The sequence below is a fragment of the Triturus cristatus genome, chromosome 2_2, assembly GCF_964204655.1.
Source record: "Triturus cristatus chromosome 2_2, aTriCri1.1, whole genome shotgun sequence".
Classification (NCBI taxonomy): Eukaryota; Metazoa; Chordata; class Amphibia; order Caudata; family Salamandridae; genus Triturus; species Triturus cristatus.
In genome coordinates, this window is record NC_140582.1 from 55117202 (window position 1) to 55129362 (window position 12161).

At 51.5% G+C, this 12161-nt stretch overlaps 1 protein-coding gene across 2 annotated transcripts in view; it reads right to left on the reverse strand.

Annotated features, from left to right (window-relative positions):
• Positions 1-12161, reverse strand: part of LOC146861821 (uncharacterized) — a 1143841-nt gene that overhangs the window by 990178 nt on the left and 141502 nt on the right. The window lies entirely within an intron of this gene.

Consider the following 12161-nt stretch of genomic DNA (forward strand, 5'->3'; position numbering starts at 1 on the left):
ACGACAAGCGCTTCAGCAATGATGATGCCGCTGCTTGCACCATGACCTGCTAACACCGTGACGAGCACTGCCTTCATTTCGCACCTCGACCGTGGTCTCATCTACAACGCCATCTGACGCCGCCATGGAGACGCGGCTCGCACCACAACCTGGGGGACTGCACTTTGCACTGCTGCACTTCACGCTGCAGCACCCGACGCCTGCCGGCACCAGTGCTCCTGATCCCATCAGAAAGGAGCACGACCTGCAACGCGAGTGACTTCAAGGGCCCCATCGCCCAGCATTTATGATAGGTACTGTTTGCAGGTCCTCCCGACACCTTAGCTGGCCCGCGACCTGTGGCCAGCCAGAACTGTATGGATTTGTTTGCTCACAACGCTGTGATAGCCCCGGACGGAGCTATCGACATCAAGGAACTTTGAATCTTATTTTGATAACTACAGACTTTTTTTTCATACAGTATTGTGGACTCTTATCATCTTTGGTCTTGTTTTCAAGCATATAAAATTATTGGTTACTCTTCTAAAACTGGTGCGGTGTCCTTTTGTAGTGCATAAACTGTATTACTGTCAGTTGGGTGCAAAATGCTTTACACACTGTGTCAGTGGCAGTGGTGGGATTCAAACCCACGCCTCCGAAGAGACTGGAACCTCAATCCTGGTCTTGGTGGACCATGCCACCCGGTACCCGGAAGCAATCCCTCTCAGAACAACGACGGCACCAGTGGTAGGCCAGGCGTTAATGGGGATCTTTTCCCGCGTGGGGTTCCCCAGAGAGGTGGTTTCCAACAGGGGGACCAATTTCATATCGAAGTATATGACATCCCTGTGGAAAGAGTGTTGTTTTACTTACAAGTTCACCGCCCCTTACCACCCCCAAGGTAACGGTGTGGTAAAAAGGTTCAACTAGACCTTGAAAGGCATGATCAAGGGTCTTACCGAACCCATGAGGCATAAGTGGGACGTCCTCTTACCGTGCCTTCTCTTTGCGTACAGGGAGGTACCCCAGAAGTCTCTCGGGTTCACTCCCTTTGAGCTTCTGTACGGTCACCCCGTGCAAGGACCTCTAAGCTTGGTGAAGGAAAGCTAGGAGGCCACTCCCAGGAAGACACCCCAGGATGTGTTTAGCTACATGCTGGCCTTCCGAAACCAAACTGCCCGCTTCAGGAAACTCGCTCAGGTGAACCTTGAGGCCAGCCAGGAAGAAATGAGGAAGTGATATGACCAGAATTCCACTCTGGTCGAGGCTCAACCTGGACAAAAAGTGTGGGTCATGGCCCCAGTGGAACCTTGTGCCTTGCCAGACAAGTGGACTGGGCCCTTTGAGGTGATGGAGCGCAAAAGTGAGGTCACCTACCTGGTGGATTTGCAGGCTCCCCGGAACCCTTTATGGGTCCTCCACGTGAACCGCCTCAAGCCCCACTTCGAGAGGTCCAAAGTGAGAATGCTCTTGGCGACGGACGACGGGGAGGAAGCGGAGAGTGAGCCTCTCCCGGATCTCCTGTCTGCCCAAGAGGTGGATGGGTCGTGGATGGTGTGATCCTCTCCCCGACCCTGACCGCTGAGCAACAGAGCGAGCGTCGCCAGTTGCTGGGGCAGTTTGCCCTGCTGTTCTCCTTGACCACAGGTGTTACTCACTGGTGTACCCACAATGTGGACACTGGTGACAGCCCCCCTGTGATACATAAGATTTACAGGTTGGCTGACCAGGTCAAGGCCTGCATCAAGGAGGAGGTTTCGATGTTGGTGTTAGGGGTGGTTGAGCCATCCAGCAGTCCATGGGCCAGCCCCGGGGTCTTGGTCCCGAAGGCTACAGCGCCCGGTGCCACATCAGAACTGCGGTTCTGTGTGGACTACCGGAGGCTCAATGCCGTCACCTGGACTGACACCCACCCCATCCCCCAAGCTGATGAGCTCATCGATCGGTTGGGAGCTGCCAAATTCCTTAGTACGTTCAATTTAACGTCATGTTACTGGCAGGTTATTCTAACAGAGGGGGCCAAGGAAAGATACGCATTCTCAACCCCGGAAAGACATTACCAGTTCTGTGTGATGCCTTTCGGGTTGAAGAACCCCCCTGCCACCTTTCAGAGGTTGGTCAACCAGGTGTTAGCCGGGTTGGAGGAATTCAGCGCTGCATACCTGGACTGCATTGCGGTGTTCAGTCCCAGTTGGGATTAACACCTGCAGCACCTCGGGGAAGTGTTGAAGGCGCTGCAGAAGGCAGGCCTCACACTTAAGGTCAGTAAATGCCAGATCGGGCAAGGTTTGGTGGTGTACTTGTGACACCAGGTAGGGAGCGGCCAGGTGGCCCTCCCACAGCCCAAGATTGATACTATTCTGGTTTGGGAGCCCCCAAGACCCAGACAGAGGTGAGGGCCTTCTTAGGACTCCCCGGGTACTACAGGAGGTTTGTTAAGGGATATGGCACCATTGTTGCCCCCTTAACGGAGCTGACTTCCAAGGAGCAGCCAAAAAAGGTGATCTGGACTGAGTCCTCAAAAACACACGAAAGAAGAGACAAGGGATTAAGCTTTCTCTGACTCCCTTACTAATACTTAGTCTTACACGACAGAGAAACAATCAATAACATAAATAACTGTGCTGCCCTCACACACTTGGTAGTGTTATGCTTCATCATTGGGCCGCATCATATATCCAGGTGCAGACCAACACCTTGGATGGAGCGCAGTTTTTTAAGATATAAGATGAAGAGAAGTGGTGAGGGTAGAGTATAATTAAGAAGACAGACAAAAATGAAACACAAAAGTGTAACTCAAATCCAAAAAGGAAAACAAATCTTCTCCTGGAAGAAGGGACCAAGAGAGGTGCAGACATAGATATAAAACTGTCTCGAGGTTAACCCACAAATATTAATTTTGTCAACCTCTGGCAGGATTAAAATCAACAAGATGGGGTATTCAGGGAAGGTAACGACCCTTCAATCCCCACTGCAAAAACCAACATGTTTCTGCCAGTATTTTATGTGTCCAACCGGATCACTCTGGTATTCATCGGGGTGTTGGTCCCTATTCAATGGTCTTTACCGCTACTCGGGTATTCTTTACCTTTTCAATCGGGGTATTTTCCCAAACTCACTCTTTTTTGGGGTTTCCAAGAGGATATACAATTAAGAGTCTACGAATACTAATCTGAACCCGGGACTGCGGGGGAGGGTGCTCTTGTCGTCACACTTACTCCAAAGAGACACTGTCTCTAGTCTCCCCTCGTCCGTCCTCCGACGACTGAGTCCTGCCAGAAGGCATTTGATGCCCTGAAGGCCGCCATGTGCACGACCCCCGTGCTCAAGGCCCCCGACTTCTCCAAGGAATTTATCGTGCAGACCGACGCGTCAGAACATGGAGTGGGAGCGGTGCTCTCACAACTGAACGAAGAGGGCCTAGACCAGCCGGTAGTCTTCCTTAGCCGGAGACTACTCCCCAGGGAGCAGAGGTGGAGTGCCATAGAAAGGGAGGCTTTCGCTGTGGTCTGGGCACTGAAGAAGCTGAAACCGTACCTGTTTGGGACTCACATACGGGTTCAGACCGACCACAGGTCCCTTAGATGGTTAATGCAGATGAGGGGGGAGAATTCCAAACTGCTGAGGTGGTCCATCTCCCTACAGGGAATGGCCTTTTAAGGTGGAGTACCGCCCTGGCACAGAGCACGCCAACGCAGATGGCCTGTTCAGGTTCTTCCACCTTAGTGAAGAGAACTCCCAGGTGAGTGGGTAGTTCTTCCTACTTTCAGCTAGAGGGGACATGTGTTAGACTTGACATCTTTTTGGAGTGTTTCCCCTGAGTTTTTGCTTTCAGATCTCCTGGTTTTGACTCTGTTTTGCTGGTGTAACCTTTCTGCGCTCTTTTCGCACTGCTGATCAGTGGTAAAGTGCAGGTGCTCCTGTGGTAAAATGTGTTATGGATTGATGTTTTCACGATTGGATATTTGATTTAGGTGTCAGTTCCTAGTAAAGTGCACTACGGGTGCCAGGGCTTGTGAATCAAATGCTACTTGACACCGGCTGCAACGACCGTGGCATCCCGGTGATCCATTAGCCTTGGATTTACTCCAGTTCCTGAACTTTTCCCCTCGCGACAAGGTATCTTCCCGAACCTTGACAAAACTGATCAGGGTTTTAGCCCTGCAACCGTTCTTGCCTTCCCTCGATTGCTACCCCCAACCGATTTCTTCTGGATGGTTTATTCCTGACGCCCAGCCTAATCCTAATTCGACCACTCAGCGGTTGTTTCCAACCCCCCATTCCCCCTTCTTCTGCGCCAGTACTTAATTTGCCGCGCATCAGCACTCCCCGAATAGGCCACCCAGGTCCTGAAGATGATCCTAATCTATTAGGATTGAAACGCCGTCGACCCTTGCCCACGAGCCAAAACGCTTTAGGCGCACCTTGAATTTTGGTTCTCCAACACAATGAAAATGACGAATTATGTATCTGAAGTAATTTGTGTGTGAACTTTTTAATCTTGTATATATTTTGTATCTTCTCTTGCGCCGTACGCTGTGGTGTTTCTTCACGTTGTCACTTGCGCCGTCCCTTCTCTGTCACGAGCACTATATGCACTTCTCTTTAGGGTTGCCTTGGCATTTATGCCTAGCAGTGCTGTAACAACTGTTAAGTGTATTTTTTGATCTTCTAAAAATATATGATGCCCAAGGGCACAATGAACAAATATCTTGAAGCCTCTCGTCTTGTGTTCTTTAATTGTTATGTCTTGTAGATACAAATATAAACAGTCTTAATGAATCCGGCTGAGATATTGTTGTCTTTATATGGTACCTACCCAGATCTCAGTTTGGTTTATGGGTTACACTCCTGTGGTTTTTTCTAACTTGTGGACCTGCAGCACGGATTGTGCCACCCATGTACGTAGCCCGGAAAAAGGTATCTCAGACCTGCCATCGCAGAGTCTGTGCGCAGATGCGACTGCCATGTTGACTCGGCCCGTGCCCACACTGCCCAGTCACGGAACCTGCCCTTTTTGTCCATGTCAGGTGGCCCAAAGGTAGGCCCAAGGTACCCCTATGGGCAGGGTGAATTGTATGTGAAAGGCAGGACATGCCCGGGTGTGTGTGGCATGTCCTGGGGCATATCCTGATAGTGAATGCATCCAAATTCGCTCTTCACTATTGCAAGGTCACCCCTTCCCCATAGGATGAATCGGGCAGTGTGTTTATAACATCTTATAAACATAACAGGCCCAGGGAAGGAGGTAAAGAAATGGGGTTTAGTATGCCTGAACTCAGAATCTAAAGATGCAGCTTTTAGCGAGGGTGCCCTTTTCATACTGAGTTCAGAAAGGCCACTTTTCGAAAGTGGGTATTATTTTGCTCGGTCATCCCGTGTGTTAGAAGGTGACCTCAGAGGGGCCCGGAAGGGGCCCTGACTGCCCTGAGACCCACCCTCGAGGTATCGTAGCCGGGCACTGGCGGGAGACTCCTCAGGGGAGGAACCTCGTATCTAGGATCGTACACTCGGCACCACGCGACAGAGAGACACTACACGAGGAGTTCTTAAGAGCAAACCTTTATCAGATCGGGGTGGTAGTATCTTTATGATCAGCAAGGCAAAATATATACAAGTAGAGCGCGGGCTCACAAAGTCTTGGAGGGGGGGTTAGGAGGTAGCGGGACAGTCTTTGGGGATAGGAATCAAATGCAGGAGCGTACCCGGCGCACAGCTCACAATCCTCGAGCTGGGGGATACGCTTGTCGTTGTGGGGTCCGGCGGGACCAAGAGAGTCTGTGGGAGCTGCGAGTCACTCAGCAGGCTCGAGTATAAGTTCGGAGGTCTTACGATCTTCGGGGAGCCACGAGTCACTCAGCAGGGCTCAAGCACAAGTTCGGAGGTCTTACGATCTTCAGGGAGCCGCGAGTCACTCAGCAGGGCTCAAGCACAAGTTCGGAGGTCTTACGATCTTCAGGGAGCCGCGAGTCACTCAGCAGGGCTCAAGCACAAGTTCGGAGGTCTTACGGTTTTCAGGGAGCCGCGAGTCACTCAGCAGGGCTCAGGTGTTTCCAAGGCGAATCTGCCGGACAGTCCCAGGGCACCCCTTGTTATAGGGCGACTCCTCTTTGATGTCCGGAGTCTGTGCCGGCAGGGGTCTTGTCACCCGGGGGTCGCTTGTTGGGGGTTTCCTGCCATTGTCCTTTGATCCTTTCAGGGGCGGGTCGGGAGGAGCCCCAGACACCCAGCAGGCGTGGAGCCAGCCCTCGGGGAGGCCGGCGGGTCGATCGAAACCCACCTTCCCAGGGAAGTGCAGAGGTGTGATGGAAACTACTCCTCCCTTTCTCATCCCAAGGGGAGCGCGATGTCCTCCAGCCGGAGTGGCGCCTATAGGCTAGGGTCGCGCTGGGGCCGGGCGGCCATCTTGGTGCATGAAGTGGGCACGCGGGCCCGGGGTGGCCGAAGAAGGAGGGCCACGGACGGGGGAAGTCCGGGTCGGGTGTGTGTGTTCTGGTGGGAAGGATCGGCTAGGCCGTGGGCTCGGGGCTGGTGTGAGGTGCAGGGGTCAGGTCTGACTATGTTACGAGGGCCGGGTCTAACACCGTGTGCCTCTGCTGGAATGTGGATTGCCTGTCTGGGTTTTGGATGACAGAAGGCTGTGGAGCGGGTGTGGCTCCAGATAGTCTAGGTAGGTCAGGAAAGGGCTGAATAGACCTGGGCTGCGATGGGGGAAGAGGGAGGAGATTTCCTTGCACCTCAAAGAACCTGGTCTGCCTCATCAATGCCATCTCCACCTCCTGCAAGGAAATCACAGCAGAGAAGGCCGAACTGGTTCTGCCTGAAAGATCAAAGGATTTTTTTGTGTACAAATACTGCGTCCCTGACTCCTGATCTTTAGAACTCATCTGGATCAAGAAGACTGCCAAGAAGAAGAGCCGAAGACGCTGCAAAAAGGAACGACTGCTTTGCTGGGTGCTTTGCTGGGCTGACCTGCAGTGGGTGCTTCTGTCTTGGGCAGTGAAAGGACTGGACTGGACTTTCTGTGACCTAATTTGTGACTCTCTCCAAGGGCTTGAGGTGGAGCTTGCCCCCTGGTCACGAAGTCTAAGGAACAACAAAGACTTCAAGTTCTTCTATCAGCAGCAGTGGGGACTGTGTGTTTTGTGCTGCAACCCGAAGAACGCCAACCCAACGTCGTCTACGACGACCTTGCCAACTCCGTATCCTGAAGGCACAGCAAAGGGCACCGCGGCAACGCCGCACCGCGACCCTGGTCTCACCGACGACACCTGCTGACGCCTTCACCGAGCCGCTGCTCGCACCACGACCTATGGGCACCGCACTCCGCACCGCCTCGCTTCATGTGGAAGCTTGGCACCGCAGAGAGCACCGCCACAATGCCACAACGCCGCACCGCGACCCTGGTCTCACTTACGACGCCTGCTGATGCCATCACCGAGCCGCTGCTCCACACTGCCTCGCTACACGACAACGCTATGGCCTACCTGACGCAACCACTTCCCACCGAAGGCCTCTGTGTAGCGGGAACTGAGCAGTGGTTAGTCGGTTGTGGACCTTTCCCCCTGGAGCAGGTCATCTATGAGGGTTCCCGTCAGTGCAAGAGAGGAACCAGGCCCAGGCCTCACTGGATGTCGGGAGCCAAGGCCAGCGATCTGAGCGGAGAGGCGCCTTTGCACAGCAGTGGCCAGCAACGCTAGCCCCCACTCAGCGCAGGCCAGATGGCCCACGAGGACAGCGATGCACCTCACTGGCGCCCAAGCTGGTGTGCTGTGGGGCGATTAAAGCATTACCCCCACTCCGATGTGCCATGTGGTAGAGGGCAGGCCTGGGTCAGACGCATCCAGCCACATGCAGCCCAAGCCAAGCTGCAATTTTGTGGCGAGTTGATTGAGAGGTGCCAGCAGCTTGATTCCCCCTCCCCCCCGGAGCTCCCATACACAGCTGGTGGCTGCCTCCCTGGCACACTCAAGAACCCTGTCTCCTTGGTGGCCTACGGGAGCACCAGCGGAGCACGAGCGGCCCCCGTGTCAGATGGTAAAGCGGGAGGCGGAGCTCCGCGGCGGCGGCTGACAGTAGTGTAACTAAGGGGGCAAGAGATTGAAATAATGCTCTCACCGCTGCACTTGCCTCTCCACCGGGATCCATAGCGCCGTCGGCTCGCATTCATAGGCCACAGGTCGGCCGTGTAAGCAGGCCGCATCTGAGATCTCACAGGCCCTGCCTCCTCAATTCTCGAGGCAGATTATGGCGAGTTTCCGGGCGATTTCTGTGCCGAAACGATCCCCGCCACTGCTCCCTCAGCCGTGGAATCGATGCCATGCCTGATTGAGCCAAATCAAGGTCATTTCATGGGAGACAGCTGGATCGATGCCGGGACGCCATTCGTGAGTTTCAACTCCGCGCGGACATCTTGGTCCGTGGCTTGGCCCCGCTCCAACTTGTTTCACAGTTAGAATGAATATTATGTATGTGTGTGAATGATGTGTGGTGATTTCCAGCCGCTCCAGGGTCCAAAAGCCAAGCTGTCAGTATACCATGAAATATTATATTGTGCTGTCAATTCCAATGCAATCGCTGCAAATGTTTTGTGTCTAACCAGAGAGAAACATACAGTACTGGTTGGCGCAGTGGTGAAGTGGCAACTGTATTATGGTGCTATAAGGTCCCAGCTTGCTACAGAAAGCACTATGCTTTAAACTTTGCTTTTTAGGCTAGTGCACGGTCATGAATGATCAGATCAATGAGATCGTCTTCTGAGCAGCTGCAGTGCCTGCCCTCCGTTGCAGAGAATTGCAGTCACAAAGTCCATCTCTGGTTATCGTGCTTCTGTTTCTGGTGCTTTGGAGAAGTTTAAAGGTCTTCTTAGAGTTTCTCATTGCTCAAACGGCTGTCATTTCTGATATTTATGTTTCCCTAGTCTTCATTGCTTGATTTTGCTCGCAAAAAAGTGTCACTCCTAGTCATTGAAACGTCACTCATAATTACACTGAAATTATGAAAATGTCACAGATAACTATCTGAAACCTTGGCACCTATGTGATAGAGCCAGCAATGGTCATGCCAGAATTTACAGAGTGGCTATTGGTGGTATGAGAGATGTCTGTTGATAAACCAGGTGCAAGTGAGAAGCTGTCACTTGTGGTCGGAATGTTTTTTGAGTACGTAGAGAGGGACACCCCTAAACGCATATTTATTTATGCATTTTTATATAGCGCAAACTTTACCCAAAGGTGTCAGAGCGCTTCACAATAGGACCAGTTTCGTGAGGAGAATGTTACAAAAGTACGTTACAGACGCAAACCAGATACAAGAAGAGGTATAATACAGCAATAGATGGCAGTCACTCACAAACACACTAGGAGGACCCTTGTACAGGCATAGAATACAAATTTACAATTGTGAAAGAACTTCCTTGGGGGAGCATAAGCTTGTTATATACGCCTGATCATTATTTAATTGCCTTTCGGTTGGTGAAGACATGCAAACATTTTATGGCATAGCCACCAAACCCTATGAGAGGCAGTTATATGCATTAAGTACACAATCATACCCATATATTTAGAAGAATTTGAGACAGATTTAAAACATCCGATTACAAAATGGCCGCGCCAAAAGTGCAATGAACTACACCCAGCTAATTGACCAGTGGTTTGAAGTCCGAAGTAAATGGGAAGCCGTCACTTCCGGTCGGAATGGTTTTTGAACATGTAGGAAGGAAACCTCTACACACATGTGCTCGCAATATAGATCCCGTGAGGAAAGGACCACAACCAGCAAAGTCGGTGAGCGTGACGTAAATATTCCTGACTATAACTCGCACTGTGTTTTATCGAATGCGCGAAACTGTACACTGCCTTGATGTTTTTATGATAGGACCTAGATGCCTGCTTTTAAAATGCGTGGCGTCCAAAGGAGAGAGGATTAAATCACCTGGACGCAGTGTTGCCAGATTTTGAGACCCATCCCAAGCCCAAAGCCGCTCAAGAATAAGCCCAAATTAAGCCCAACGCAACAATTTTCAGCCCAAAAACCAGCCCAAAGGAGCAAGTCTCAAATTATGCAGAAATAGTCATCAGAAACAAATATACATTCTATTCAATATACAGATAGTGGGAGAAATGTAAGAATGTCAGATGTGTTGGTCTTTCCAAGTATTTACACAACATTTAAATATAATATTTACACAGAATTTAAATAACTCAATGTTATTTCTTTTATAGCGCTACTCAACATAATGCAGGGTGTCAGTGCTTTACATACCATACACATTGACAAGAAATCATGCAAGTGTGTAAATAATTGTACAAGATGTGTTGCATGACAGTGAGGGTTAAAAGATGTAGCAGTCACATATCCTACATAGCTCTCTGTGCAATATTGAAAGGCTTACAAATTATGAACTGCAAGTAACAAAAGGATTTGTGTTCAAAGCAGTAGCCCACTAACCTAGCTACATTAAAAAATAAATCTGTCATCTGCATATTACATGAAGTGCTTAGCAGGAGACACATTAACCTTCAAAACTACTTTGATTCAGATCTGGGACTACATAAAACCAAGATCTCTCCAACAAATACTTTAAACTCCAGAGTTCTCACTAATTATTATTCCCTGATATTTACTGGGCACCTCTGCAGATGCCTTAACACCATAAAATGTTTGCAACCAATTAAGCATAACAGATGTACGACCATGTGCATTATGAGATTTAACACATTTTAAACTTGTTCTGAAAAAGTGGCTTCGCCGGGTCGCCTGGCCTTGCCCCATCACACACATTAAGGGACTCACTCATTTCTGGACAACAATCCCTTCCGACACGACTTCTCTGGCTTGTGGTGCACTAGGCCTGATGGTGTGGGGAACACACAACTTTTAGCTGCCCCTATCGGTACGACCACAGCAGTGAGTTTGTGCTTGGTCGCCCCTTCCTGATTGCCAGGCAGAGTCCCCATCTCCTGGGCCCCCTCCCCCTGAGATTGCATTGGCACCTAATATAGCCTCTGCAGGATGGGAAGGTGCTTTGCTGCCAGCAAGGGAGGTGCTGCTAACAGAGGGAGGGGAGAGAGAATGATCTAATGTGCTGGGGAGAGAGCGAGGCAGGGGAAATTGCTTATATATGGATTGTGGCAGGCTGAGGATGCCTACCAATGGAGGAAGAAAGCAGGGACTCTAATTTTGTGCGTTTTGTTGTGTGAGGCAGGTTTGGGAATGTGTGCTATCCTTATCTGTGCCATTGCCTCCACCCTGATCAAGCCATCACCTTGTGCTACGCTAATGGCGGCGACGTGCTGCGCTGCGCTTTATATAATTTGATGATCATTCCTACCTCTTCATTGGTCGTCTTGTTGTGGACTCACTTCTTCACTGCAGGGCCCGGTCATACTGCTCTGTCAACTGTCAGTGCCACCCACTTCTCAAAGGGAGCAGGGAAGGATGGAGCCGGGACGCGACCGCGGGGCCACAGCAGCACGTAACACAGGTCAGGGTACGGCGGAGCCAGGCCTGGGACGCGCCCGCAGGGCCACAGCAGCACACAGGCCAGGCCAGGCGTCGGCGGCCAGGCCAGAGCATGCCGTCTTCGAGCTCGCGACTCTGCATGGGGTGAGGGTCAGGTCGGTGAGCGTGACTAGTCACTGGTCTCCGAGTCCATACACAGTGAGTGAGATTCACTCTGGCCAGACTCGGGGACCTCAACGTGATAGAGTAAAGCAGGACAGGGCAGCCAGGAGGAGGACTGTGTGTGTCGCAGGCTCGCGGCAATCAACCAGAGCAGGCCGCGACGGCACGGTCCCACGCGTCCTCTAGTGAGTCCGGTGACTCCGGTCCACCACCAACGTCCGCTATGCAAGAGGCCCCGCATGCCCCCGAATCCGAAAAAAAGAGCGGCAACTCCACTGTCACCCCCAGCATTTTCAAAGAACAGTGCTGTGCAGGGCTGTCATTGGTAGCGCTTTCGCGCGCTACAAGATTGACAGCCCTGGGGACTCACATTGGCCCGCACACACTACTACCAAGCTAGGTGGTGCGTGGTGGTGATCTGGTGCAGCGCTGCGCATGTGCAAGTATTGGTAGCAGGTGTGCATGGCTGCACTTACACTATTTCACGTGCAGGCTACCTGCAGTCAGCCGCTTCATGTGTCACTCGTGTGATGGAGGGTAGAGGGTGGGTGTGGGTG